Source organism: Podarcis pityusensis (assembly GCF_964106645.2).
Source record: "Podarcis pityusensis genome assembly, chromosome: 1".
Taxonomy (NCBI): domain Eukaryota; kingdom Metazoa; phylum Chordata; class Lepidosauria; order Squamata; family Lacertidae; genus Podarcis; species Podarcis pityusensis.
In genome coordinates, this window is record NC_138028.1 from 122,464,516 (window position 1) to 122,487,944 (window position 23,429).

The 23,429-nt window shown below is 44.1% G+C and overlaps 1 protein-coding gene across 4 annotated transcripts in view; it reads left to right on the plus strand.

Moving 5' to 3' along the window:
• The first annotated feature begins 2,317 nt into the window (after nucleotides 1-2,317).
• The window catches only part of HECW2 (HECT, C2 and WW domain containing E3 ubiquitin protein ligase 2), a 197,397-nt gene continuing 176,285 nt past the window's right edge, over nucleotides 2,318-23,429 (plus strand). For 2 of the 4 annotated variants that reach the window (XM_081023230.1, XM_081023231.1), the window contains exon 1: nucleotides 2,318-3,697. The gene's annotated coding sequence lies outside the window, so the exon portion shown is untranslated. Of the gene's footprint in view, nucleotides 3,698-3,885; nucleotides 3,906-23,429 lie in introns of those variants that run through there. The other 2 variants (XM_081023226.1, XM_081023227.1) reach the window with 2 other exon arrangements.

The following is a 23,429-nucleotide window of genomic DNA, read 5'->3' on the forward strand; positions in this document are numbered from 1 at the left end:
TCTCAAACCATTTTGGACTCATAGCTGTCCATGGAGGCGCAGGTCAATTCTGTGTCCAGGGCAGCTGTTTACCAGCTCCATCTGGTACGCAGGCTGAGACCCTATCTGCCCGTGGACTGTCTCACCAGAGTAGTGCATGTTCTAGTTATCTCTTGCTTTTACTGCAATGTGCTCTGTGTGGGGCTACCTTTGAAGGTGACCTGGAAACTACAACCAATCCAGAATGCGGCAGCTAGACTGGTGACTGGGAGCGGCCGCCGAGACCACATAACACCGGTCTTTAAAGATCTACATTGGCTCCCAGTACGTTTCTGGGCACAATTCAAAGTGTTGGTGCTGACCTTTAAAGCCCTAAACAGCCTCGGCCCAGTATACCTGAAGGAGCGTCTCCACCCCCATCGTTCTGCCTGGTCACTGAGGTCCAGCGCCGAGGGCCTTCTGGCGGTTCCCTCGCTGCGAGAAGCCAGGTTACAGGGAACCAGGCAGAGGGCCTTCTCGGTAGTGGCGCCCGCCCTGTGGAACGTCTTCCCACCAGATGTCAAAGAGAAAAACATCTACCAGACTTTTAGAAAACATCTGAAGGCAGCCCTGTTTAGGGAAACTCTTAATGTTTAACAGACCATTGTATTTTAATATTTTGTTGGAAGCCACCCAGAGTGGCTGGGGAAACCCCGCCAGATGGGCGGGGTATAAATAATAAATTATTATTATTATTATTACTTGGTTCCCAAACACCAAAAACCCGGGAGTAAGTGTTCTGGTTTTCAAACGTTTTTCGGAAGCCAAACGTCTGATGCGGCCATCGGCTTTTGTTTCTGAGGTGCCTGCACCAATCAGAAGCCGCACCTTGGTTTTCGAATATTTTGGAAGTCCAATGGACGTCCGGAATAGATTAAGTTCGAGAACCAAGGTACCACTGTATTTGGGACTTTTGGTTTTGCTATTTATTTTGTGTTTTTGTTTTTGAAGATTTTTTGGTTAATTTGTTTTTGTGACTGTGTGGAACCCAGTTCAGCTGATTGTGTGACAGCGGAAATGGATAAAAAGCCCCCCCCCGCAAACAATGACTAGCATCAGAGCAAGTAGGAAAAATAATTTTAATTATATACAATACTGTCTTATTTATTTTCTAGCACAGTACATTGATTATTGCTTTCATTTTCGTTAGAGAGTAAAATTCATGTTAAATTGCTCGTTTAGGTGTTGTTTTTTTAAAGGTCTGGAACGGATTAACCCGTTTTGCATTACTTTCTGTGGGAAAGCGCGCCTTGGTTTTGGAACGCTTTGGTTTTGGAACGGACTTCTGGAACGGATTAAATTTGAGAACTGAGGTACCACTGTATAAATTATTTCCCAATACTCTTTTAGCCTTTTTGGGGTCCACCACCTATGAAAGACCTCACTGCATCTGCAGCACGTTCTTCATTGAAGGAGAACTACTTGAAAATGATTTACAGATGGTATTTACCTCGGAGCATAGCTGTCAACTGTCCCTTATTTGGCGGAAAACTCCCTTATCCCAGCGCCATTTCTCGCTGCTGTCCCGGATTGATGATGTCCCTTAAATTTCCCGGTTTCATGCTCGCCCGGCTTGGGAGGGAAGCAGTGGCTCGGGGTCCTCCGCCTTGAGAGAGAGAGCGCGTATGCACGAGCTGCCGTGTCTCCGTCTTTCCCTTTTCCTCCTCAGTGGTGCATCGTGAGGAGACGGGTGGCGGGCAGGCAGCTCTTCTCTTGCGAGACTTCCACCACGCTGCCAGGGGAAGCCGGAGGCGGCAGCGGCTGAGGAGGCGGCCTGAGGGAAGAGGAAGAGGAGGGGATGGGGAGGGATGCAGAAGGGCGGCACTTCAGCGGCCGCCGTGGCGCCGCAACGGCCTCATGCCGGGCTCACGGGCGGTATGGACGAGAGTCTCTCTCCCTCCCCCTCTCTCGGGCAGGGAAGGGCCGATGGAACTCCTCGCGCCAGGACGACAGCAGCCCCGACGTGCTGCTTAGCATCCCCTCCAACCAGCGCAGCATCTTAATGTAGTGACTTCCCCCTCTGCATCCCTTTCATAACTCTATTTTTATAAATCATTTGTCCATCCATAGTTCAAATTTTTACTACAAGTTTTCTGTCAATCCTACTAATGTATGTAACTCTTTACAACAGCTTTTCAAATAAATTATAAACTTCCCCCATTCTTTATTAAAGAGGTCCTCTTCCTGGTTTCTAATTCTGCCTGTCAGCTTTGCCATCTCATCAGTTTTGTCTGCCACTCTTTTTTGGTCTGAGTTGTAGACCCTTAGGATCGTCTAGTCCAACCCCCTGCAAAACACAGTCGCAGTCAAAGCAGCATGGCTCAATGAGTGCCGGATTTATGCATAAGTCAAGCAAAATCCCGCATTTTGGCTGCTGATCCCTTATTACCGAGGCTGCTGGTCCCTTATTTTCAAATCTGTAAGTTGACAGCTATGCCTCGGAGTAGCCTTGCTAAGATGTAAAAGAGATGTATAGGACACCCCTATTTCCATCGGAGAAATGTTGAAGGGCTGTGTAAAACCAGTTTAAAGAAACACCCCCACGCGGGGAGCTCTCCCCTTATGGGAGGGAGCGAGACTCCTGGCGGCAGCTGGCGGCGCCCGGACGCCTCGCCGCGCTCCCGGGCAGCTGCTCTAGGGGGCGGCGTCCGCCCTGGCTTCCGACGGGGAAGGCGGCTTCGAGGAGGAGAGGCAGAAAGACCCCAAGAGAGCGAGGGAAGGAGCGCAGCTGGATTACCCACAATTCTCCCTCCGCAGCCCCTGCAAAGAGGTGGAGGTTAGGGTTAGCTCCCCACCCACAGGCAGCAGCAGCAGCTGGGAGGGAAGCAAAAAGGCAGAGGCGACGAGGAAGGAATGTAGCGGCGGCGGCGGCTTTCGCGCTTGGAGAGCGTCTGTTTGCGCAAGCTGCTGCGGTTCTCCTTAAAGCTCCGTCTCGCCTTTCTCTCTCTCACCTCAGCGCAGGCAGCGCCGCGCGCCCCTCCCGTTGCCTCCGCACCGCCCTGGGCAGCGAAAACGCCGCGCGCGCCTCCCCTCAGTCACCCCCGTCTCTCTCCATTCCTCCTCGGCGCCGCCGGAGGAGAACATGGCACCGAGTCGCGCTTTGGCGCTCTCGCCTTCGCCGCCCGCAGCCTTTCGCTGAGGCGAAAGCCGCTGCCGCTGCTGCGGTTGCTTCCTTCGGCCTGCCTCTCCCTTGAGCACAGGCGGGTCTCTCGCCTTCCTTCCTTCCTTCCCTCCTCCTTTCTCTCCCGCCTTTTCCAGGACGGAGCAGCCTCGTCAACAAGGAAGATGCCCGCGCCCAGGCGCCAGAGAAGGCGCAGGCTGAGGGGACGTTGAGGCGGCTGCCGGGAGCGCGCGCGAGGGAGAAGAGGCAGGCAAAAAAAAAAAAAAAGGTTTAGGAAGCAGCAGCAGCAGCGCCTCAGGTTGAAGGGAAGACGAAAGGGTGGGGGCTGTTCTTCAAGGACTGGGGCAGCCTCTCCCTTCCTCCCTTCCTCTCCTCAGCATCCTTCGCCAGAGAGAGAGAGGTGTCGCTCGCTGCATGGAGGAGAGCAAGGCGGGCGCCGAGTCCTCGCCTAGCGGAGCGCAGCAGCGGCGGCTGGCAACCTCTCCGCCCTCCCCCCCGGGCCTTGTTTCTCCTTCCACCCCTCGCGCAGGTGCCCGGCTGCAGACGGCGTTGCTGGAGGTGAGTTGAATGGAAAGGATGCCTCGGGTGGGTGCGGGTTTATTTGCTGCTGCTGCTGCTGCTGCTCCTCCCACGGCAGGTAGGAGGATGGAGGGAGAGATGCTGCTTTTGTTTGCGTGGGCTGCTGGCTTGCTTGCTGGGCGCCACCAGGCGCGCGCGCGCCCTTCCCACAGCATCTTGGCCACAGGGGAAGATACAGGATGCAAACGTGAGTCAGTTTTGCTGGTGGTGGTGGAGGAGGAGGAGGAGGAATACGAGGAATACGCACACGCACCCATGGCATTGTTATGTCATTTCCTCGAGGCAGCCAGAGTCTTGGCGGCATCCTTTGCATCCATGGAAAGGGATGGAGGAAACCACAAGCCAACTCCCAGGGGCCTGTGGTCCCTTCTCCCCCCCCATAAAATATTGGAGGGGGTGGAGCCCCCCTAAAGTTGACAGGCATTGCCATTCAAATGGTGTGCATGTGCCACACCTTGTTGTGATGTGGGGTGGGGCTTACCTGCCCCCCCCAATATTTTAATCAAGTTGGCACCCCTGGCACAAAGTCACCTGGCCTTGCCTGTGTGCGGTTTCCCGCAGCATGCAGGATAATGGCAGATGTGTCAGGTTCCTCTGTACCGTTATGGCCATCGTCTCCTCCAGAACTCACACTCTGTGTTTAATGCACATACGCACATGCGTGCGTGCGCACATACAGGGCGATTACACAAGGATTTCCTTATGAAAGGCCAGTCCGGGGTCGGCTGCCCTGGGACTTAGAATTACGGTGTGGGGGGGAAAAACGGCAGCAAACTCCTGAAACCTCTGTGTAGTTCAATCAGCCTCTGAATCTGTGGAAGCATTTGACTTTTGATGTTTCAGGTGGCAAAGAGTCAAATTCAGAAGGATTTTGCAGGAAAAAGGAGAAAGGTGGCTCAGGAGTGCGTTCTGTCAACTGGTTTAGTTGAAAGCATTTGAGCGTGTTGTATTGGACATAAGCCAGTCATAGGCATCCTTTCAGTTTATATATTACGTATAGTTCAGTTGCCTTTTCTTGAATGTTTTGCTTCTGACACCAGGTTGATGTCTTGATTAAATTCTTGGGTGCGAGGCTACAAATGACTAGATTTTTGTATAGGGCCTTGTGCTGTACAGGGACTTACTTGCCTTTTTGCTTAAATATAGCTGCCATAGAAAAATATGAACCAGCTGGCAATGTTTAGGATTTGGCTTATTTTGATTTTGAGCTTTGTTCTTATCTAATTTTTCTGGAGAATTAGGTTGCTGGAGATCTTACTTCCTTTGGCCTCTTTTGAACCAACCTTACAGAAAAACCAGGAAATATTTAAAGAAAGGAAAGGAAGTATTTTCCTTGGGAAGGTTAATGGTGTCACTAACACTTCATTTCGGATGGGATGGCTGTTACATAACTGGGTGCTGTTGATAGCCTCTGTGTGACAATTTAAATGGTTTGCTTCTTAATTGAAAATAGACTTCTTTGATTCGCCACCCCCCCTTTAGTCAATATGTTAAGAAGCTTTAAGTTTTGCAAGAAAAATGTTTCTATAAAACGGCCAATACATAATTTTTTCCCTAGGTGGTATGGGTTTTAATTTAAAAGCTCTGTACACATTTAACCATATTTCTGGTGGTTCCTTTTGTTTAGCTTGCCTTTTTTTGTTGACAAGCTACTTGGAGCATTGACAACGGCACTAATTTTCAGGGGATCTTTTCCATTCTGAACAGCTTCACAAGGAAAGAAAGCAGAAAAGAACAAATAATAATTGAAATGACAAATGTATAAAAACCTTTTAACTTAATACATAAATGAAATGACTCTTAATTCCCTAATGCCAAGTGGGATCAAGTGCTTTGTATAAAAAACCCTTTTTTAAAAATGTGCTTTTGCTTTTAGGAGAGAAAATGTAGTCCTTAAACTTGAGAAGTAAAATGTTAATGTGATTGAAACTGATGAAGGTTTGCTTGCTGGCCTTTCAGATGATCAGCTGCTTCCCCCACTGCTTTTAACAAATTGCTCCTTTTCTAGTTGTAAAGACAGAGCAACTTGCCTTATATATTTTCAGGCTTACATTCTAGTAAACAACTGACCTAAATGGTGAAGCAGAACCTACATTTTTGGCTGCCTTTGATGAAAGAATTTAGTTTTTCAAACATGTTGACTCTCTCTGAATGGGCATGTTGTAATTGACTTCTGCCTTTTCGTTTAAATCAGATCATTGTTGGAAACTCATATTCTGTATTAGCTAATTGCCCCCCAAATGGCACCTTAGTTTACGGTTGTCGCCGCAAAATGTCTAGGCAATTCATTTTTTTACAATGAAGTTTATTATTAGTGTTATTATTCATTTTATATTTTAAAGAAAATATTTATATTTTAAAGAAAATATTTATATTTTAAAGAAAATATTTATATTTTAAAGAAAAGAAAAAATATCAGAGAGGTTTGCAACACATTAAAACATCAGATAAAACAATCCGGAATAAAACGAATTCAAGCTTCAAGGAAAATATTTCAGATGCTTCTCTAAGGGAAATTTTGCTTTCCCCATATTTATCTACTTAATTGATATAGCTGCCCAGCAGCAGAAGTACTCTAGGAAGCCAGTGTGGTGTTAGTGATTAGTGTCTGACTGGGACCTGGGAGATCAGAGTTCAAATCCCCACTCAGTCATGAAGCTCGCTAGGTGACATTGGGCCAGTCACAGCCTCCTAACCTACTCCACAGGATTGTTGTAGGATAAGGGGGGGTTGACGCGGGTGGGCTGTGGGTTAAACCACAGAGCCTAGGGCTTGCCGATCAGAAGGTCGGCGGTTCGAATCCCTGCGACGGGGTGAGCTCCCGTTGCTCGGTCCCTGCTCCTGCCAACCTAGCAGTTTGAAAGCACGTCAAAGTGCAAGTAGATAAATAGGTACCAGTCCGGCGGGAAGGTAAACGGCATTTCCGTGCGCTGCTCTTGTTCACCAGAAGTCATGCTGGCCACATGACCCGGAAGCTGTACGCCGGCTCCCTTGGCCAATAAAGCAAGATGAGCGCCGCAACCCCAGAGTCATCCACGACTGGACCTAATGGTCAGGGGTCCCTTTACCTTTACCTAAGGGGGGTTGAACCATGTGCTCATTGGAGAGAAAAGTGGGATATGAATGCAGTAAATGAGCTCTTCTGCTTACCTGCTTACCTGCTTAAGAAAGCTGGAGGGGCCAGCCAGATGGAGATGTCAGTTGCCAACCTGGCAACCGGATATCATCCACGTGGTTGTAATTAGACATACGGCTGGTGCCTGGGGAATTTCTACCCCGATTCAGATACCCCCTTTTTTTGCAATTTCTTCCAAACTGTTTTAGATTTTCCCTGCTTGCATTATTCAGTGGAAAAGGCTCTTCCTTGATATTGTGATTTATATTTTGCAGGAGGTCTCTTACTGTTAACTACAAATATGGAAATGTTTTTTTGTTTTTTTCTGGAAGAGCTGTAATACTATATGGAACGCTAAGCTTGGTGATAAATTGGGACAAAACATGGATTTTAGGGAATAAAATGTTTTGTCTCATTCTCTGTAGCAGTTTTGTCTGCTTCTACCACTGCTCAATCTGTAAATTGAATGAAAAATGTTTCGAGAGCACTGGTAGGCAAATGCTGATAATTAAAATAAAAAGTTCTCAGGCATGCAATATTTTTTTTTTGTATTATAAAAAAGCAACGACGTTAATTGCAAAGGCAAATATGTGTTGCATTAGAACAATATTTCTACAACAGGACCACAGCCCTTACAACCCATGTAAATCAGAAGTCCATTACTATGAGCTACATAGGGAATGAATGGCAGTGATTAATTTTAAAAGGTAGTTAAGTCAGCAAAAATGCTTTCACCCCTATGATAACGTGTAAATCCACAATAATCTCTGCTCCAATTAGTATGGTTGCAGGCAGCTGTAACAGAGGCAAGAATGCTCACTCTTGCAATGTGATATAAATCTTTCCACATTCAGCTTAGGTAGTTTTAATAGAGATCAGCACCTCCACTCTTGTGATGCAAACTGTTCAGGTACAGCTAATGGGCTTGCTGACCTGTTTCATTGCCATAGTCTTCCATGTGAACTTTGCACACTTCAGCAAACCTCTTTTAAAAAAGAGCAATGCACATGGCAAAACTGCATCCTAGCACTGTGACTAACTGCTAATGAAGAGCGTGAGCAATGCTTCTCTCCGTATGTTTATATTACATTGCTCTAAATTTAATAACGTTTCACTATGTTATCACCAACCATAGTAAAAAAGGGGGAAAAAGTGCCTTGTGGCACCTTAAAGACAAACAAAGTTTTGTAGACTAGAGTCCATTTCATTCAGATGCATGAATTGCAATACTCAGTTGTAGGTACATATATACAGGGCTGGTGGAGGAGGGGAACGGATTGTAAGCATAAAGGTTAAAGAGAAATGAAATGCAAAAACTACAGATATTGACAATTTAACTGAATAGAATTTACTTCATAAATTTGTATACCACTTGATTTGTCAGACAAACAAACCTCAAAGCGGTATACAAAATAACGTATACAAAATTATTTCAAGCTTAATGTATAGAATCTTTTATTCTCTTGCTAATTATTCTTCTTTAAAGGTTCATCTTATATTTGACTTACTTTATGTTTTCTTCAGAAATCTTTTAAGATAATACTTTTGTATCCTGTTAGTTGCTTTGAATATATACTTTATACCTGACTTTCTTCAGCAATGTTTTATTCTGGATTGTTTCATTTGATGTTTTAATGTAGGTTGCAGACTGCTTTGAGGTCCGTCCCCCTTAAAAATACAAAGCAGTATAGAAATGAAATGAAATGAAAACAACAACAATAATGATGATGAATGTGCACAAAGCAAGCAAGCACAGTTGACCCTTAACTGCAGCAGTGAGTTTCATCATAGTGACACTTGTGCTCTGTGGCCTGGCAATCGTAAACAGGCTGCAAGACAAGACACAGTGAGTCAAGGCAGGGTTCAGGCTAGAGGGAAGGTGTAGGCTATGCTCTGGGGAACGCAAAGCTCTGACATTGGACTAGCAACGAACAAGCCAAAACTGAGCCGATAAATAGTAGTAGCTGCTCTGCTCAAAAGGCCCAGCCTTCTCCAGTAATCTCCTACTGCAACTGAGTGTGAATGTTATACAGTGGAGTCTTCTAAGTCAGAGGATGACCGTGCCACATCCTCAGACTGGAGCAGAGGGCCCCTGCCCCTTCTGCTTCATAGTCCTCACCCACATTCCCTGAAGATGAGGAATCTGATTCCAGAGCCATGACACCCTCAAAGAATATGAAGACTCTGATTGCATACAATATCTGGTTTATAACACCACACTATGCTTAAAAAAGCATTTCTATAGACTTGTTGGGATGCTGGTGGCGCTGTGGGTTAAACCACAGAGCCTAGGGCTTGCCAATCAGAAGATTGGTGGTTCGAATCCCTGCGACGGAGTGAGCTCCCATTGCTCGGTCCCTGCTCCTGCCAACCTAGCAGTTCGAAAGCACGTCAAAGTGCAAGTAGATAAATAGGTACTGCTGCGGTGGGAAGGTAAACGGCATTTCCGTGCGCTGCTGTGGTTCGCCAGAAGCGGCTTAGTCTTGCTGGCCACATGACCTGGAAGCTGTACGCCGGCTCCCTCGGCCAGTAAAGCGACATGAGCGCCACAACCCCAGAGTCGGTCACGACTGGACCTAATGGTCAGGGGTCCCTTTACCTTTTATAGACTTGTTTAAAGAAAGGTATTCAAGAAAAAAGTATGTTCTGATGTTAGCAAAATACTGCTCTCAACAATGTGCAGATTGCCAAGGCGGTGCTCTTTACTGGACAGGTGGAAAGTGCTATGAGTGGGTGGTTCTGATGAACAGGAGTTGGCAAAGTGACCTATTCTTCAGAAGGAATCCCATTGAGTTTAGCAGAACTTTCCCCAGGTGGATTATATGTAGAACTGTAGCCTAAATTTTCAGTTCTCTCCTTAATGGCGTAAAACACATACCAAGGGGAAGAAAACCAACCCCTTTAATATGAGTGCTCCAAGTTATTCCTAGAAATCCTGCTTTTGCTACTGCAAAAATACCTGCTCTCATCAGCAGTGAAGATGAAATGCAGTGCACATTGCCCTCGGCAACACTTAAATAGCATCCCTGGACTTTCTTCAGAGGTTGGGAATTTTGTTGCTATGCTTGGCTAGGTAGACCCTGATAAGGGTATATAGCACAGCGTCATCTGGTCAATTACGTTAATACAGTACATCCTTCTTCTGAGGTCTTAGTTGCATTGCAGTCTGGAGGAGATAAGAAACAGTAGGCTGTCTTTCTGTATTCCAGTAAAATAAACCTATCCCTTTCCACCTGCCGGAGGACTTCAAGAAGGAGAGGAAAAGGGACAGGTTTGGTGGTGAGCATGAATAGTGTCTGGTCAGCAAGCCAAGCCAATATTAGTGGGCCATGCATGGTGTGTATAATCATTTCTCCTGTCCTTGTAAGTAAAGAGCAGCTACATTGTTCTGAACTAATCATAAATGAATTAGTGTAATGTTTCTATGGTGCTAACAATGTGTTAGGGGCTATAGAGGATTCAGAAGTTGTCCCGGTCAGTATCAGGGCTTGCACAACAAAATAGGAGCTTTTCCACTGTCTGAACAATATCTTAAGAGTCTGGTGATGGGGATTGGGGGAAATGGAGTGCGAGATCAGTTATGTGTGGGGAAAATATTACTAACTGCAATTTTGTAGTGGAGTTTCCCCTTTAAGGTGCATCCTACAGTATTCAGCCCTCTTTGAAGACACCCCCTGTTTAAATCATGGCTGTCTCATTTAAAGATAAAGGGTGGTATCCAACTAACTCATTCTGTTCAAGTGCAAATCCTTGCAATGACTGAAGAAGTTACTGCCTGAAGACTCCTCCCTCATTCCAAAGACATCCTCCCCAATTCCATGCACGAAAGTTGAGCAGGCTGGCAACATCAATTGCTTCTGAAGGGAGCAGTCTAGCCTAGGAGGTTCAGGGCAGGCTGCATGGCTCAAACAATTATGTCCACTCTCAATATCTGCCACCTGAGGTGGCTGCCTTACTCTCCCTCATAATAGGACCGGTCCTGAAAGGGATATGTGGATACAGAATCCAGCAGAGCTACCTAGTGCTGGCCGTGTGCAAGATCACACATTGGCTAAAAGAAAAGAAGGAAGATCACCTGCAACTTGGTTCAGCATTCAGGTCTGGTCCAATACATTTTATGCTTTAGGTGGAGCAACAAATGGTGCTCCCCCTCAACAAGTCAAGGTGCATAACACCCAAGGCTGGCCAAGTTATTCTTGTGCTCGAGGCAGAAAACCCCACAAGTCTCTCTCCCTTGGAATAAAAAATACATTAGCAATAAATTAAACAACTAATAATTTGCTGCCCTTCCACAACACCTAAAATCTGATGCCTCAACCAGTAGCCTTACTTTGCCTGATGGTAGGGTCTGGCCTGTTAGAATTACTTTTAAGTAAACCTCAAAGTTCTCGAAGCCAAGAGCAAACAAGTGGCATAGATCTGTGCTGGGTCCCTCAAATTTGTTTTTTTATACTTTTAAGGGCAACTTGCAACTTCATATCTATCATCTATATATATGTGTGTGTGTGTGTGTGTGTTGTTGTTGTTGTTGTTGTTTTGTATTAAATAAGTGATTTTTTGATTGGCTACAGAAAGTTAGCCAAAACTCTCCCACGTTGACTTTTAGGGGAGCAGGAAGAGATTGTGCAAATACCTCAGATCTGCAAGCCCTCCTTTTGACCTTGTTTTAGTGATAGCAAACATTTAAAACGATGACATACCTTGCTTTTATCATTTTTAATTGCATAGTCGGGCATGTTAAGCCTCTATTACAATTGCACAGCTTGCACATAACATTACGGGTAAATTATTTATAATGTGAAAGGTATTACATTCTAATTTTATTTTATTTTTTAAAAAATTAGTATAGTTGATGCAGCACATGGTTTGACTAGAAAGCCATGCAGTTTGACTGCATGTTTCTTATGACAGCTTGGGGCATTGCATGTGGGGAGCCTTTGACTATGGGAGGCAAAGCTCATGCTTTGCTACATGGGTTTGTGTTTCATCTGAAGAATCTAACATGATTTAGTCATGTTTTCCAACCACCATAGTTAATCAGCCATTGACAGTCTTAGAATTGGAAAGACAATGTTTACTTGGTGCATTCACCATTGGTCAGAAGACTTGCAGGCCCAGACTATGGAGCTTTGGCCAGAAGAAAGCTAGTCTCAGGACAGAAAACAAACTTAGAGAGGTAGAGTGATATAGTTGCAGCGGGTGCAGGAGACTTTGTCCTGGAGATTATCTCTGCATCCCTCCTCCTCTGGACAGCAGCTTTGTAGGGTCAGTGAGGAAGCTAGATTTGTACCTGCCTTCTGTGGAATCTTATTCCTTGGGGTTAGAGGGGGTCCTATAGCTGTTATTCCACTACTAAGGTTTGATGTTGTCCTTACAGTGTGGAGAAAAGAGTCCATCCTCATCTGTTTTACTGGATTTATGAGTCCCCATATTATCTCAGGCTTGCCCAAGGAAAGAGACAACTATGTGGGGATCCATGTGCTTACTGGAAAGTGTAGGAGGTCTCTATGAACCCCATGCTACTGGCCCCTTATTGCCCAGGATGTAATCTAATAGGGGACTTTAAAGGGGGATGAGGAACTAATTCCTTTGGGAAACTTCCAACAGTGGACTGTGACAGGTTATTTGAGCACAAAGGTATTCATCCTTCCGACTCAGCTTGGGTTGCAGCTTTTCTTTGTCACATCCAGGAGCAGCCCATGATTTTATGCTGCCTTGGGTGAAGAACAAGCTGTCATTTCCTCTCCCATTTCGCATAATAGTGCTTCATTAGACTGGCAGCTGTATCTTAGCTTCAGCACTGGTGATGGGACACCATCCTCCAGTGTACCGGAAGACAGCAGTTCAGGGCTGCCTGACTGGCACACACAGTTCTTTCTTTCTTTCTTTCTTTCTTTCTTTCTTTCTTTCTTAGTTTTTATTTATACTTTTCAAGTTTATACACTTCATTAATTTTACAATCAATTTAACATTTCAAAAGTTTGACTTCCTTCCCCCTCTTTCTGCAGTTCCTTAAATTTATTTTTAATATCTTCTGCTTATCCAAATTCATTTAACTTCTTCATTTAATTATCTACTGTAAATATATACTCTTATAAAATGGCAGTTTATTAAAATAATCCTGCTAATGTTTTTATCTGTTTACAGTTTATATCCATTCTTTTATAAAAAGTTTGTTATTTTGATTTCTTATTCTTCCGGTAAGTTTCACCATTTCTGCATATTCGATAAGTTTTTGTATCCATTCTTCTTTTGCTGAGACTTCTGCTTCTTTCCGCTTTGGAGCAACTGGCATTCTTGCTGCTGTAGTAGCATACATAAATAAATTTCTGTACAATTTAGGTAGTTTTGTCCCTATAAGAAAAGAAAAGCTTCTGTTTTTTAAAAAATAAAGTTATTTTGAACATCCTTTTCAATACATTGTATATCATTTCCCAGTAAGCTTTAACCATACAACAAGACCACCACACATGATAAAAAGAACCTTCTTTACATTTTCAACACTTGTTTGATTTAGATTTATACATTTTTGCCAGTTTGCCAGTGTGGTGTAGTGGTTAAGAGCGGTAGTCTCGTAATCTGGGGAACCGGGTTCGCGTCTCCGCTCCTCCACATGCAGCTGCTGGGTGACCTTGGGCTAGTCACACTTCTTTGAAGTCTCTCAGCCCCACTCACCTCACAGAGTGTTTGTTGTGGGGGAGGAAGGGAAAGGAGAATGTTAGCCGCTTTGAGACTCCTTAAAAGGAGTGAAAGGCGGGATATCAAATCCAAACTCTTCTTCTTCTTCTTTACTCGGTGTTAGATACAAACAATATATCATTTTCATATAAATTTATCTAAAACCATAACATACTGTAAATTTTATATCCATATTCCACAATCGTTCCCATGCTTCGGAAGGCTGGCACACACAGTTCTGGCCACTAGCAGAAGGAAATGATTTTGGGGCTCAGGAAGAACAGGCAGCAACTCCCAGCTAGCATCTCCCCACTTTCTCCAGTGCCTGCTGCCTTCTGATACAGCCGCTTTGCTCTGCTTAATGATAGGGCTGTGTCCTGTCTCAAGGTGGTGTAAGATGGCACTCTAGGGACCAGCTCAGATGTGCAAGTTATTACTTGATTTCTATATGCTGATGACAGGCAGCCTTTGAGAGGAAGATATTTATAGGGTGGGGGAGAATCAAGGTTAATGCAAGATTTGCCTTGTTGTCAGCTGCAGCTTTACCGTTGTGTTTTGTGTTTTATTGTCATTGTGAGTGCTTGCATGGTTTGCGTGGTGTCAGAAGCACCGCTAATTAATCCCAGCAGGTGAAGCTCTGCAGGGGGACTGGGACGAAAGGGAAGATGAAAAAGGCTGTTTCTTCAGAGTGGAAAGGGGGAGTTGGAGGAGAATGATAGAGACAACAAAAGGAGAAGTGAAGGCATTCAGGCTACTGTAAACAAATTTTGGCTTCACACCTGTGCTGTGCAGGGCCACAAAATCAAGCAAAACCATGTTGAAAAGCATTAGGAATGGTAAATTCCCAGATAATATTAAGTATCGAGCAACCTTTAACACTGTGTAATATTTGTGTGGAATGAGTCAAAGTATTCCTCCCCTGGCTCTCAATGTGCTTTTTCGTTTGGAAAATGATCAGGTGTTTCCTAGAGCCACAAGCATTAAAAGGCAGTGATATATAGTCAGGGTGGCCAGTCAGACATGGAGATTGTTTCAGAAGCTTAGCTTTACTTTAGAAATATGCATTATCTTTTTTCTACAACAAAATGGTGTTTATTCCCAAGTAAATGTCTTTAGCATCAGGCAGCAGAAGCAAATCCCCTTTTGTTCCTGTGGTCATGATGGAGCTAACATTTTACTGAGTTTAAAATGCAGAGCTGTCCATATGCCAAGGGTACTTCATTTTTTTTAAAAATCAGGGTTAGCAAAATGTTCATTTGGCAAGCAATCACCTATTACCACCATGATGTCAGGTAACCCAACTTCAAAGGAAACGATTCTTTTCTTTCTTCTTTTGCAAATAGCTGCAGGGTAACATTCCTGCTGAAAGTGGGGCTTCCACCTGGAAGCTCCTGATAGAAAATTCCCTGGGGCAGTCAATCCCACAGAGACTTCCTGTCAGTGCTGATCTGTGCTGTCAGGAGGGCACTTTAAGGCTCCTGGTTGTTCCTTAACAGCCATGCCTTTACCTGCCTGACATACAGCGTAATATGTCATCAGGTGTGGGGCAAGAGGTTGGGGTTTCATGGATAATGAACTCATGGACCAAATTAGGACCTCTGCTGGGAAAGGTGACATTGGAATACAGTCATACCACGGGTTGAATGTGCTTCAGGTTGAGCGCTTTCAGGTTGCGCTCCGCAGCAACCCGGAAGTAACGGAGTGCGTTACTTCCGGGTTTCGCGCTTGCGCATGCGCAGACGCTCAAAATGAGATCATGCGCAGAAGTGGCAAAACGCAACCCGTGCACACGCAGATGCACCGTCGCGTTTACGTTCTATTCAAGATGCGAACGGGGCTCCGGAACGGATCCCGTTCGCATCCTGAGGTACCACTGTAATTTAATCTCTGCAGCCTTGTTTTAGATTAACATTTTCGACATGTAACTTACGCATAGAATGCTCTATTTTAGCTTTTATGGCTAGGACATAATTTCATGCAGTTTTAAAGGTATTTGGGGAGGAAATCAATTAATTAGATGATTTAGCAGATTAGTATGAAGATTTTTTCCTTTTCTGCGCTTTTTAGATTACTGGTTGAGATACAGTCGAAAATGATTAGTAGTACAAAATTGCTTCCAGCAGTAATTGTAAGATTTTGGTGTACTGTATATATTTCGCACAGAGCCTAGTGAGATCTGAATATTAATTTGACTTTGTAAGTCTCTTCGAATTCAAACAGATTAATTGCATTTCTCATGAGACTTCTTGTATGCCTGTGCAAAAACAATGATGCCTTTTCAGATGTAATAATTTGGCTCTTGTTTCCCTTCCCATTTGGTTGCTGAAATAAGAGAGATGTGGCTTTAAACATGTGCTCAAGGATGTTTCCCACAAACAGACTCATGAGCACATAAACGCATAGAGCAGGGGAAGTGCCTGTAAACCACATCCCTCCACTACTGACAGAACCATTGACTATGTCTGCTGACCGCCACATGGTTGGCATCAGTGGAAACAGTTCCTGCTCTCACGTGTGGGTGCTAGGCATGAGCATGTGTGTACCATTCTTCTCAGACTGATGCTGAATGTGCACCTGCAGGTCAGCAGGCACATTGGACGGTTATGGCGTTGTGGGAGCAATTTCCCTCTGCTTTCCACCTCACAAACTCATGAATGTGTGAAGGCATTTATATGAACAGTCCTTTCCCGAGTTTTAGATTTTTCAGGATGTGCCAAATTTCATGGCTTTCCCCCCAGTATACCCAACCATTTTTCTGCGTAGATACACATCTCTATTAGAATGTGTGGACAATAAGTAGCGGAGGCTGCTTTGTTTCATCTTTAGTCCTATCTGTTTCCCTCCATATCATACCTTGACTGGGCCCAGAACGCTTCAAAAGGCAAGGGAGATGGTGTCTGCAAGACCAGAATAGGAACCAAAAGTTTCCTGGCCTAATGCTGGGACCTGGTTTAGTTAAGTTAGCTACTTCGTATGTGAAACTTAACTGGCCTCTTCAGACACAGAAGGGGGAAAATGTGTTCAACATTGGTTCCTTGGATTGGCCCCGTCTGGTATAAAGGTCTCCTGCCTTTGCTTATTCAACATAAAATTATCAGCTGTTATTTGTTTGCAGCTGCTAAGCTTGCCCACCTTCTTAACAGAGAGGTCTCCTGATGTGGAAAAATGCTGTGCACATGGCGGTTTGTGCTTTGGGAAAGATTTGTGACCTCTGATGTCGGAGTGTAACTGTCAAGGATCGAGGTGTTTGCAATGTGCTGCTTCTCTGTTGCAAGCCTGTTTTGTGGCAGATGCTTGGTGACAGGTTCTGAAAGGGGGAGAAGGCATGCGGAACCATTGTCTGTACCTGGTGAATTCATATTAATTGGTCTTTGAAATGACAGGCTTTGATTGGCAGGAGTAGAGTCCTCCAGATACTGCTGGACTCCAGCTCCCACCGGTCTTGACCGTTAGCCATACTAATTGGGGCTCATGGGACTCAGAATCCAGCAACATCTAGAGGATGCTGTCTTCTCTTATTCTTGCTCTAGTCAGTGAAAATAGTTAACTGCGAGTGGAGGTTAAAAAAAGTCAATTGGGAAAGTTAGGTGGAGGTGTGAGCCAAAAACCAAAGAAAGCTGCTGAAGGTGGACAGCCGAGGCCTGAATATTAATATTTATTTCCTAGTGTGATAGTTAGACTTTGGTGAACTATTAGAAGAACAGAGATGGTAGCAGTGTTAGGCAAAGAAGCTGTTCTGTTAACTGGCCCAAGCAGCCAGAGGTTCAACAGGAGGAGCTTGGGAATCAGCCTTTTAATCTATCTATCTATCTATCTGTCTATCTATCTATCTATCTATCTATCTATCATCTATCTATCTGTCATCACCTTCAGCTCTTTCTTTCAGAAAGATTGGTTTATACTCGATACTTTTACCTATATGATTTATTGATCAGGCTTCTCTACCAGTTTAACTTCAATGCATTGAGGGCTCCCAGACCATTGTGGCGACAGACCTGACTTTCTGACTTGGGCACAGCCCTATTCCTGGTTTTTATATTTCTCAGGTCCTCGATGGCATGTTGTCAGTTCCAAAGGTAGGCAGATGAGAATGAGAAGCATCCAACTAGCAATCTGGGATGTACCAAAATTATGTAGATCATTAGCTTCTGAAGGTAGTACTCTTTCTATTCTCAGATGGCACAGAGTAGGAAATTGGAATGATCCAGCACTTAGAAGTCAGTAGGTAAAAGTATGTGGATGTGATTTCTGTGTGTGCCAGAGTTTTAAGACCACCATTTGTCTCTTTTCTTGGCTCATCTCTGCCTTAACATATCTGGCAAAGAGCACGGTTGCTACTGTTCCTTGTCAAACTCTGTGACTCTTTCTGGCTTGTGATATTATTTATGTTCTTGAGATCACAGGAGTGGAATCAAATAGTAAGAAGCTCAGCTTTAGTTTCTATAACGTAACTCTTAAGCCCTTGAATTCCCAATACTTTTAGTTGATATTTTTTTTTACAGTTGCATTAAAATAATTTGGAAGGTGGGATTGCCGTGGCAGACAGCTCGATTGGGTTATACTGGTTTCGCCTTCCTTCCCACACACTTGTTTCTTTCATTCTTTGTGCTTCACATACACAAATAAGGGTTATGGGAGTGCCCCCTCATCTCTTGTGAGCACAGGAAAGCTTTTGTGAATTACTGTGTTTTACTTTGTGCTCTGAAAATTGTTAAGCGTGGGCTTGTTGCTGATTTGACCCGCTGTAGTCTGGATTGACCCCTCTGCTGCCTATTTACTTTTAAAATGCCTTTCGCAGAATTGCTGACTGCTTGAATGGCATCTTGTCTCTTTTGTCCCTCAGACATTAAGAAATAACTTAGGATTGGGGGCTGGAATGTGTCCTGTGTCATATGTAGAGATACAGAAGCCAATTAATGCAAAGTGGATGGTTGTTAACAGAGAAGCATTATTTGCTCTGCCGCTTTGTCCTTTTTTTAGTGGCCCAAAGAGAAGGCTAAACTGATTTCTCTGTAGCGCTGAGCTTTGTGATTGGAAAATAATCTCTCGAAAAAAACATTTTAATTGGGTCACGGTTCCACAACCACCTGCTGATGATCAAGCAAAACAGAATCAAGCTCAAGAATTGCAAAGCATTGCCTTAGGTTCCTTTGGGAGGAAAGGTGGTATATATATTTAATAAAATAAATACAGTTAATAGATGGTAACAACAAAAATCATCACAAGTGTGCATAATAATAAGAGTAGAACAAAATAGTCTTGGCTACAGATTAATTTTTAGTTTTTGTTTAGCTGAGATACGGAGACCATTGTGTGTGTGTATCAGTTAGAATAGCTGGCACACACCTTTCCATAGCAGTAATCCTGAGTACAGTCGTACCTTGGTTGCCGAACACCTTGGAACTCGTACATTTCGGCTCCCAAATGATTGAAAACCGGTAGTGTGTGTTCTGGTTTTTGAACAATTTTCGGAAGCGGAACGTCTGGCGCAGCTTCCAATTGGCTGCAGGACGCTCCTGCAGCCAATCGGAAGCTGCGTCATGGTTTTTGAACGGACTCCTGGAACGCATTCTGTACGAGAACCAAGGTACGACTGTATTAGGACTGGTGTTGGCAATTTGCATCATTGGCCGCTGCCAGGGTTGATGCACCTTGTCAGGGTCCATCAATGATGCTGACCCTGGAGCATGTGGCCGGGTCTGTGAACTGCCTGATATTTTATTTACTCTAGACCAGATATTGGGAACCTCCGACCCTCAGGCCATATTCCATGCAATGGAGTCCCAATTTGGTTCCTAATAAACATCTACTTGTCTCGCACCTGACATTGTATGCGACATCAAGTGTAGGGCATGTACTAACTTCAAAAGGATAACTAGGAGCTTAAAAGTAAGCTCCTGGTTGTTCCTTTGCTAGAGCAAGGCACACTCCCACCATCCGTCAGCTGATGGGTGGGAGGAGCATAGGAACAAGAAGCAGTTTGCATGGAAACTGCTGCTAAAATACAGGTTCCATTTTAGTGGCATTTTCATTGCTGCTTCAGGAGCAAGTCTCTTTGAAGGCGTACTGGGAATGCAGGAGATTGACACCTCAGGTATAGGGCAGGTGCCCCCCCCCGCACACCTGCTGAGGGGAAAAAATGTTTCCCACCCCTGCCCTAGACTGATGCTATTTTGAAGGCATTGTAGCTAATTAAAATGATGAGTGGGTCACATCCACCTGGCACAAAATGCAATTTTGATGCTGCCCATCCAGCAGGTAAACTCACAGATGTTGGAAGATGATGATGCTTGGCTGTGGGGAGGGGTGTTTAGATGCACGTCATGTAAAATATTCCTCCTCCTCATAGCCATAAAACGCGGATTTCCCTGCCTTTTAACAGAGGGAGAATACAGTTAACTGGCCCCTTCAAAACAAACAAGCAAACAAGCAAAAAAGAATGAATCCTGGATTTAAAGTAGAGACTTGATGCCTCTAGTCTGGAATATTTTTTTTTAGAAAAAAAAGAGTTCAGACATGTTTTAAAAACAAACCATAGTAAAGGAACAGGAAACAACTGAATTTTGATACAGATATTTGCATCTGCAGTGTAATAATTTCTCCAATAGATTTATCTACTTTATTGTTGATGAGTAAACAGGTCCCTTCTGTAGAAGTATCTTGTGTTATAACTGAAAGTTGAGGGAGGTTGTTTTGAATGTGGAATTAGGTCTTTGGGGATTTTATATCTTTTGAAAGAGCCCCTTGATTACTTTTTGCTTTGTCCAGAGAAGCAGATTACTACTGGCAGTACTTTTCTTCACAATGTTTTTGTATTTTACTGTATCAGTCACTTATTTCACACTAGCTAGCAAGTGATGTTTACAAGTCTACAATGAGAAACCCTATGAATTAGGCTTTTCCAATGGCTGGATTCCACGGTCCTTTACTGAATACTCTAAATAACATTTATCAGATTATTCAGGCAGTGTACATGTTTTTGTATGTGCCCCTCCTTGTTGACAGATAAGAGAGGCAGACCTTGGCTTTTGCTAACTTCATATAGGAATATCTGAGGATAACAGTGTGATCATTGGAGTTGCAGAATGTTCTTATCTCTGAGAGAACATCTCAGTTTCCTTTAACAGAGCAGAGAGTGATCTTAAGGGTATATTTCAGTAAGTGGAGCTGTGAAGAACTTGCTGAAGGAGGATGACACATAAGGAAAAGAGGAATTGGGCTTTGAGGACACTGTCTTTGTGAGAGGAAGTGGGGTTTGAGTTCCTGTCATACCTGTGCATGTTGAAAAAAATACCCACACATAGGTTGGTGGTGGCAGGCCAGTCCTTTGTTTTTAGTGTCCTGAGGAGGTAGGAGCAGGTGTTCCAACACCTGGCAATTTTTGCAATGCTAGTGGAGCCTCTTATCATTATTCCCTCCAAGCAGAGCATTCCACTCTCCTGACCCTCTTCCTGCCCTTGCTCTGTTTTTCTTTTCTGTTTGCCACTCTATATTCCACAGCTACTGAGCATGCTCAACCCTCATTTTTGTCCCTTTCGGCCTTTTCTTTTTTATTCTGCAAAGGTTAAGGTTTCATCAGGTTAGATGACAACCCCACTTCATTTCTCACCACCTGAATGTACTATCGGAAGGATATCCTTTATAAACTAAGGCTTAAGTCCTGCTGCCCTGTCTTGTGACACCCCCGTAGATCCATATTTGGGCATAGCAGTTGAATTCAAGTTGTCACTTTTGGTACAGAAAGCCTTTAATAGTTTGGGACACTCTACTTGCAGAATCGCCTTACCCAATAGGTGCCCACTGGAGTGCTTCAATCTGTGGTACTGGCATTATTTCAGGTTGTCCTGGCAAGTCTTTCCAGACATGTAGATGCTGACACACAGCTTTAATTACAATCAAGTGGCATATACCGTATTTTTCGCCCCATAGGGCGCACTGGCCCATAGGGCGCACCTAGGTTTTTTTGGGGGAAATAAAAAAAATTATTCCCCCCCCCCGGCGCGGGGCTGGGGCGGGGGAATCCCGAGCTTCCCCTGACCCCAGCCCCCAGAACAGGCTGCTATCCGTAAGCCTAGGGAGCCCGGCGAGAAGTCGCGCTGGTCTCCCCAGGCTTGCGGATATCTGCTCGAAGCCTGGGGCGTACTGAGCTCAGCGCGCCCCAGGCTTCAGGATGCAGGCAGCTCTCCGCAAGCCTTGGGAGAGCTGCGCGACTTCGCCGGGCTCCCACGGCTTGTGGATAGCTTCCTGAAGCCTGGAGAGCGAGAGGGGTTGGTGCGCACCGACCCCTCTCACTCTCCAGGCTTCAGCGAAATCCTGCATTCGCCCCACAGGACGCACACACATTTCCCCTTCATTTTTGGAGGGGAAAAATTGCGTCCTATAGGGCGAAAAATACGGTAAATGTTAGAATGGGGTGGTGGAATTGTCCTCTCCCCCTGCCCTCCCCCAGTGCAGGGATATACATTTGAATCATTGCAACATTTATCTCAGTAAATATGATTGCAGTTACTTTTAAAATGTTGATGTCAAACTCTCTAGTTCCTTTTTCTCCTAATACGGTAATATATATGTTTGCAATCTTGTATTATATTCCAGTATATTTAAACTCTTGCACTTTTGTTAAATTATATCTGGAGGAATTAATAAATCTACAGAGACGTTCAAAGAACTGAACAGATCATTCTAATTTTTATGAATGGAAAGTGTGATGACACAAGTTTATTGAGTTAACTATGTGCAATAAGAAATGATGGTTGTCCTAGGCGAAACCAAACCAAATATGGAGAACTTAGCACTTTTCTTCTTGGAATAAGCCACTTCATCGGCCTTCCATAATTATGACTTCAGTGATATGGAATGTTGTAGATCCAGGATAGGGATCAGTGATGGACCGGGACAAAAAAATCGGCTCATGGATTTAAAGCACACTAGCCCACATTCAGGAGTCAGGCTCTTTGCTATCATCAGTTATTCCACAACAAGAAACTATAGAGAGAGAAACATTTCTTTTTTGATGGAATGCTTCTGATCCACAACAGCAGCTGAAGTATTTGTGAAAAGCTGTTCTGTAAGGGAATGTGTTTGAAAGCAAGTTCTATTGCAATGCTTAGATGAGGCTGCTTGCACATTTCTGACTTGGGACACAAAGTTCAGTGAGACCTGATTCCAGATAAGTGAGCTTGCTCCATTGTTAAACAGACTATGTGGAAGAAACAGGCTGCAGCCATACATGAAAGCAAAAGCAGCAGGTGCAACCATACAGCATAAGCCTCCAGGACCAAAATAAAAATTATGAGTGCAATTTTGCTTTCTTATGTTTTTAAACACCAATAGTTTCATGTCCCTGGCTCAAACGAGCCTTTACTTATGTGGTAGCTAACTTAGTCTATTAATTCAATCAATCCTTTAATACCCTGCCTTTCTTCCATAATGTGGTGTTGTGCCAATTTCTAATGCTACTCTTGCAAAATTTCACTGATGACTAACATAAGAAAAAATGGGAAAGCTTACATTCAGATTCTCCTTTCAATCCTGTTGTGTGTGGCTTGATGCTGCAAGCACTTTCAGTACCTTTCTATACCTTACCATACCCCTGTTTTAAGCAAAGGGAAGATTCTGCCACTTCCAAACCATTAAGAAGTGGTCTTCATGATGCACATGGGAATGAATACTTTTGCTTGAATTTTTTCTTTAGAGTTGTCACTGATAGTTTTTGTCTTTCTTAATCCTCCCTTATTCCTCCCTTGTTTCTTCCTCCTCCTCCAGGCATGACTCTTAGGCAATTGAAAATTTGAGTTTGTTAAGAGAACAAAGTTTCTTAATTTATTGAATGCATGCATAATTGTTAAGTCACCACACCACCCCCCCAAAGCTTGGGAGTATCCTTTTAGGTTGTCTCCATTGTAATATATTTTGTGG